Source organism: Oncorhynchus nerka, linkage group LG2 (genome assembly GCF_034236695.1).
Source record: "Oncorhynchus nerka isolate Pitt River linkage group LG2, Oner_Uvic_2.0, whole genome shotgun sequence".
Lineage (NCBI taxonomy): Eukaryota > Metazoa > Chordata > Actinopteri > Salmoniformes > Salmonidae > Oncorhynchus > Oncorhynchus nerka.
In genome coordinates, this window is record NC_088397.1 from 72304992 (window position 1) to 72311905 (window position 6914).

Consider the following 6914-nt stretch of genomic DNA (forward strand, 5'->3'; position numbering starts at 1 on the left):
GGCTTTTGAATCTACCGATAAGAATGTGATGATTGACAGAGTTGAAAGCCTTGGCCAGGTCTATGAATACAATAGACCTATTTTCTCTTATCGATGGAGGATATGATGCCGTTTAGGACCTTGAGCGTGGCTGAGGTGCACCCATGACCAGCTCTGAAACCAGATTGCATAGCAGAGAAGGTACAGTGGGATTCGAAATGGTCGGTGATCTGTTTGTTCATTTGGCTTTCGAAGACCTTAGAAAGGCAGGGTAGGAAAGATATAGGTCTGAGGCAGTTTCGGTCTAGTGTCTCCCCCTTTGAAGAGGGGGATGACTGCTATAGCTTTCTGATCTTTGGGGATCTCAGAAGATGTGAAAGAGAGGTTTCACAGTTTTCACAACTTTTTTATAAGATTTGCAAAAAGGAAGCGATCAACCATTGCCAAGAATGGTTCAGAGTTGAAAGCTTAACCCTTTCATGCGTGAATTCCAAATATCCCTAATGGCTTCAAATCGCCCCAGCGTGAGTTTATTTATGCACGTGATGTTAGAACGTTCTATCCATTCCAGAATGTGACTATTACGCAACAGTACATTTAATCCGTGCAAACCAAGGCACGCAGCCTGTTTTTATTTATAGGCTGTTTTCAATTTGTCAATTTCAAATTATTTTCGAACATGTTTTTTATTTTCTAAGAACAGTTTGAATTGAGGTGTGTTCCTCCTCATTCAATTCACATAAAACTAGTCATTATTACTTTTGCGGACCAATTCATTTTTTTTACATTTCTGACTCGGACAAAATTCCCCAAACACTTCCCAATTGTTTGTGCAGTTCAAGTCAGTGGACATTTGCTCATCTCCCGTCCTGCACACACGTGTTCACTTTTTCCTTCTGTTGCCTGCATCGCAGTCATAGTTGTTTTCGTTACCAATAATAACTTTGGAAATGTGTGCGTTTCTATCAAAGTAAATGCCTTATCACGTTGCAATAGTTTCTGCATGTCGCGTTGCCGTTTCTACTGTAGCATAATATTTTTTTGTATATTCCTTATATCTGCGGACACGTGAGGAAATGTTACTCATTTCATAACCTTTATGCTAATTGCGTCAGAAGTATTAGCATGTGTTGTATTTTGAAACTACCCTGGCCTTATGACTCCCAGGTGGCACAGCGTCTCAGTGCTAGAGGCGTCACTACAGACACACAGGTTAAAATCCAGACTGCGTTTCTATCAAAGTAAGAGCCTTATTACCTTATAATGGTTTCTGTACGTCGTGTTATACCGTTTCTACTGTAGTTCACTGTGTGTATGGAGCATAATATATTTGTGTATATTCCTTATAACCACGGACACGTGAGGTAACGCTACTCATTTCATAACATTTATGGTGTTATATTCAATTGTGCTTATGTAGCTAGCTACATTCTTCTATTAGCTCTGTAAAACAAGGCTAATTGCATCAGAGAAGTATTGGCTTGTTGTATTTTGAAGCTGTTCTGGCTTTATGACTCCCAAGTGGCACAGCTGTCTAAGGCACAGCATCTCAGTGCTAGAGGCGTCACTACAGACACCCTGGTTTAAATCCAGACTGTGTTTCTATCAAAGTAAGTGCCTTATTACATTAATAGTTTCTGTATGTGAACTGTATGTCCAATTACAAAAAATCCCTTGTTCAGTAATCACCTCACCTGTTAGTTGGCAGTGAACTATGCGGCCATTGAGGGCTGCATTGATCAGATGGAAAAATATCTTCTTATACCACTTGGTCATCTTCTGAGTGCATTTCACAAAGCTGTTTATCATGTCCGCCTTATCCACTGCCCCCATTTTGAGGTTATATTCAAGCACGCAGTCTGGTTTGATTTCTCTCTCCCGTCAGGTGGTCCACCTTCCGTGAGGCCGGCATGGTTGCTGTATGGACAGTGGAGAGGACATGGATGTCTCATTTGTCATGCCATCTTACTGCCAGCTGTTTACATTTCTTATTTTGTATAACGGGTCATTTAGGATGGCAGTAGAATTTTTTGAGGACTTCTGGAAATGAATGGTGGGATGTGAACAATGGTGGACGACCCCCCCCCCTTGAACATGCATACTATAAATAGACCAAACTCATCTTGTGTCCTCTCATTATCTTTGGTTTCTGTGAGGGAAAAAAGCATGGCAGCGCGCAGAAACTACCCATCGTAGGATTACTTTACATTTCTAGAGAGGGTTTTACTAAATTATTTTGATCAATGGTGAGCTCACCCATGATGTGATTAATTATAAATAGCCATTTCGATTAGCTAATTCATATTGTACTTTGTTAGCAAGAGTTAAAGGACTGTGTTTGTGCAAAATGTTTCTGAAAAAAGTGTGGCCAGCTCAAATGCTGATTGTTGCGTCATTTGAAACTGGCCATTCTAAATAAGCGTTTGGTCATGTAGTGCATAGTTAAAATATATCTGCATCTGACTGGAAGTGTACGGAGACTTTTTCCTGTTTCTCCTGTTTTGCCTTTTGCTTCCAGCACCTTCAGAAATCAAATCGCAATCCAATCAAATCCAATTTTATTGGTCACATACACATGGTTAGCAGATCTTATTGTGTTATTGTGTAGCGAAATGCTTGTGCTTCTAGTTCCGACAGTGCAGCAATATCTAACAAGTAATATCTAACAATTCCACAACAACTACCTAATACACACAAATCTAAGCATTGGAACGGAATAACAATATATAAATATATGGATGAGCAAAGTCAGAGCGGCATAGACTACGATGCAATGGATAGTATAGAATACAGTATATACATATGAGATGACTAATGAAAGATATGTAAACATGATTAAAGTGGCATTATTAAAGTGACTAGTGTTCCATTCATTAAAGTGGCCAATGATTTCAACCAGCCTCTCTGTGCTAGAGATAATCAGCTTTGGGTGTGCTGCAGATTTAGCCTATTATGTACCTTCCTATATGAAATCTATCTATGCGATTTATTTTCAAGCCAGGAAAAGCAGCATACATTCAGGCAGCACACATTTTCAAACAAAACTGACACATGCTTTTCGGCATGGTAAAACCTTTAAGCCTTTAATAGCAGGTATAGCCTTTACTTTTCACAACAAAGCACTTATGTGTGTGTGTCCACACGCTTGTGTTTGTTTGTGCTAGTAGTCATGTCAACAGAGATACCACATAAACCTTGTTAAGGCAGGTTTGATTGAATCCAGTCCCCTGTCTCTGAGGGTATGAGCGGAGGGATCATGTGAGATCTGACCAGTACAGCTGTGGCTTGCCTCTCTCTGATCCCCTTCCGCCAGCCAGCCAGTGTGTGGGTGCATAGGTATGCAAGTATTTGTTTGTTAGAGTGTGTGTTAGAGTGAGTGTGTACAGGTAGAAAGGGCAGGCAGACAGGCAGGCAGGCAGGCAGGCAGGCAGGCAGGCAAAAACAGGCTAATTGCCTGAGGCAATTAGCCTGCCTGTTTGCCTGCCTGCCTGCCTGCCTGTCTGCCTGCCTGTACACTCACTCTAACACACTGAAACAAACAAATACTCTGTCTGTCTTTGCCTGCCTGCCTGCCTGCCTGTCTGCCTGCCTGTCTGCCTGTCCTGCCTGCCTGCCTGCCTTTCTACCTGTTGGCCTGTGAAGAAGAGCAGAGCAGAGCAGGGGAACAACGGGATAAATTATTATTTATGATCTGGCACCTCACACCCATCCAAGCCCGGATTCATTACTGCAGCAGGCTATCGCTGGGATCCACAAACACACACACTGTATCACACACATACTCAGATGCCTATACACACTCACTCTAACAAACAAATACTTGCATACCTATGCACACACACACACACACACACACACACACACACATCATCAAAAGACTGGCTTTAAGACTACGTCATGTAATGTGTACTGTATTCACTCTCTTTTTTCTCACTAACAATGCTGAAATATGTTAGTTTGAATCTCTGAAGAATGCAAATATCTCTGTTCATCTGTGTTGATCATTTCATGCTTTGAGACAACTCTTGCATCATCTCTTCTCATCATCCTGATCAGAGTAATCACTTTCCTATCACCTACCACTATGTTTCTACATTTTTAATTGAACCTTTATTTAACCAGGAAAAGCCCACTGAGACCCAGAGTCTCTTTTTGAAGGGAGACCTGGCCAAGAAGGCAGCAACAATCAATACATTACATAACTAAAACATATAACAATACAATACAACAACATGATCCATCCTAAAAAAGCATTTACACTCCTCTGTAACAGAGTCTCCCATCCACATTCTGTGGCACTAACATATCTTGATGAAGCATTTATTGTAGACTATTCCATGTATCTGGTGCACAAGAAGAGAAGGCAGTCTTCCCTAATACTGTGAATGTCCTGGGGACTTGAAGTAGCAACCACCTAGCAGACTGGGTATGATAACTGCTAGTGGTGAAGGAGACCAGACAACAGAGGTAAAGAGGGAATTTACCCAAAAGGGCTTAAAAGATGAATACATACAAATGTATCTTTCTGAGTATATAAAGTGAAGTCCAACCTACCATATGGTACAAGGTGTAACGGTGGGTGAGTGACTTGGCATTTGTAATAAAGTGCAAGGATGCATGATAAGCAGAGTCCAGTCTCCATAAGATGGAGGAGGTTGCATGCATATACAACAAGTCACCATAATCAATGAGGCTTAGACATCCAATCAACCCTTCAAGCTTCAATACACTTCTCAGTGGGTGGAAGAGGTCCTGAGAGAGGGTGGAGGATATGTGTTCGTAGGTATGATGTAATGATGATGCTGTGTTGAAATCTAGGTTAAATTGTACTCCTGGGATGAATTCCTAGTCTGCAGTTGATGAGGTCAGCATTTGGAAATGTGTACTTGATAAGATATAAAGAGTATTTTAGTAATCTGCACATCACATTATACTTAAATTCTGCACAACACATTATACTTTGATTCTGCACATCACATTATACTTTGATTCTGTGTGAGAAAATATAGAAACAAAAAGACCGGCAAGTCACTCAAGCATTGGTTACTGAGCGACCTCTGTAATACAGGCCTTTCGTATCTTTCGGATTTTGTTGCCATTGTGTTCCAACATTATGGTCAAAGACACAGTCGTAAATTAATTGTCTCTAACTTGGAAAAACAATGAAATAGTATTGTTATTCTTCTTATGTGACACTTATGGGCTATACATATGAGACAAGTGTGTCCGTACTCGATTGTGTCCTTCCTCTGAATGTGATGACTGCACACATTGAACAGGCACAACAGTAAGTAGCGTAGCTGCTAGCCTCGTCTGAATAATCATCTGAATCAAAGCATTTAATCATTTTTCGGAAGCTATTATTCGGATGTAGCAGCACACATACAAGAAACGCACCCACAACAAACGCGGCATCAGAAAAAAAAAATATCCTTTCATGGAGCCAGTGGGAAAAGAGGGACTGTATTTCCTTGCCTTTATCTCACTCCATCCCAGACAATGGATTGAATTTCAAAAAGCCAATAAACAAGGGAGATGTCCATTCTGCTCGCACTTATCACAAGCATACGTTCCACTCTCACTCCGTCCTCCCCCTCTCTCTTTCCCTCTTACTGTAATGGGCAAAAAATGAAAAGGGAATGAGAGAAGAGAGGGAGATGAGGAGGAGAGGAGATGCCGCCTTCGTGCCTTGGCACTGGCAGTTCTTTCACTTAAACTTAGAGAAAAAATGCAGAGGCCATGGGTTGATGTTTTTTGATTAACTGAATGAGGCTTTTGAGTGAGAGAGGGAGAGCAGTGAGATCCCTTGAGAGATGGTGGTTGGAGGAGGAGAGGGACTCGAAACTGGGAGTGGGGAGAGCAGATAATAAATATTCTTATCTGTTATTGTCATTGTAATGGAACAGGGTGGGAGAAGAGAGGAGGGGAGGGGTGGGGGTGACAATGGAGTTTCATAACCAGGGAAGGTTCCATAGCCTGGGGTATCAAGGGAGGAGAGGGAGTGGGCAAATGTAATTATTGATGGTGGATTGGGAGCCCATTCTGGAAAAGAGAGGGACAGAAATAGAAGGTGACAATGAGGCCTGCACTATCAGTAGGCTGAACAGGAAGAGGAAATGAGGCTGATAAATAGAGTGGCAATGTTCCAAATGGCACTCTATCCCTATTTAGTGCACAACTTTTAACCAGGGCCCATAGACTGTGGTTTTACAGCGGCACTCAGCAGTTGCTACATTTATTTTTTGACTTATTATAAACCTATTGGCTTTAGAAGCTTCTGATAGACTAATTGACATCCTTTGAGTCAATTGGAGGTGTACCTGTGGATGTATTTCAAGGCCTACCTTCAAACTCAGCACCTCTTTGCTTGACATCATGGGGAAATCAAAAGAAATCAGCCATGACCTCAGAAAACAAAATGTAGACGTCCACAAGTCTGGTTCATCCTTGGACATTTTTTTCCAAATGCCTTAAGGTACCACGTTCATCTGTACAAACAATAGTACGCAGGTATAAAAACCATGGGACAAATTAAATCAATCCCAGAAAAACAGCAAAGGACCTTGTCTCAAATTCATAGCCATGTATGCAAGGACTGACCATTCATGATATCAACATATAGTTTAAACTATGTTTTGAGCCTTAGGCCATTTTGCCACAACTTTGGAAGTATGCTTGGGGTCATTGTCCATTTGGAAGACCCATTTGCGACCAAGCTTTAACTTCCCGACTGATGTCTTGAGATGTTGCTTCAATATATCCACAAAATGTTCCTTCATGATGCCATCAATTTTATGAAGTTCACCAGCCCTTCCTGCAGCAAGCACCCCCACAACATGATGCTACCACCCCCGTGCTTCACGGTTGGGATGGTGTTCTTCGGCTTGCAAGCCTCAACCTTTTTCCTACAAACATAACGATGGTAATTATGGCCA

At 41.5% G+C, this 6914-nt stretch overlaps 1 long non-coding RNA gene across 1 annotated transcript; it reads left to right on the forward strand.

The window, feature by feature from the left end:
* Positions 1–907: 907 nt before the first annotated feature.
* On the forward strand, positions 908–2748 carry LOC135572734 (uncharacterized). The gene is made up of 3 exons (XR_010464455.1): positions 908–1220; positions 1502–1589; positions 1865–2748. It is a non-coding gene; the product is annotated as an uncharacterized LOC135572734 (long non-coding RNA).
* Positions 2749–6914: the final 4166 nt, after the last annotated feature.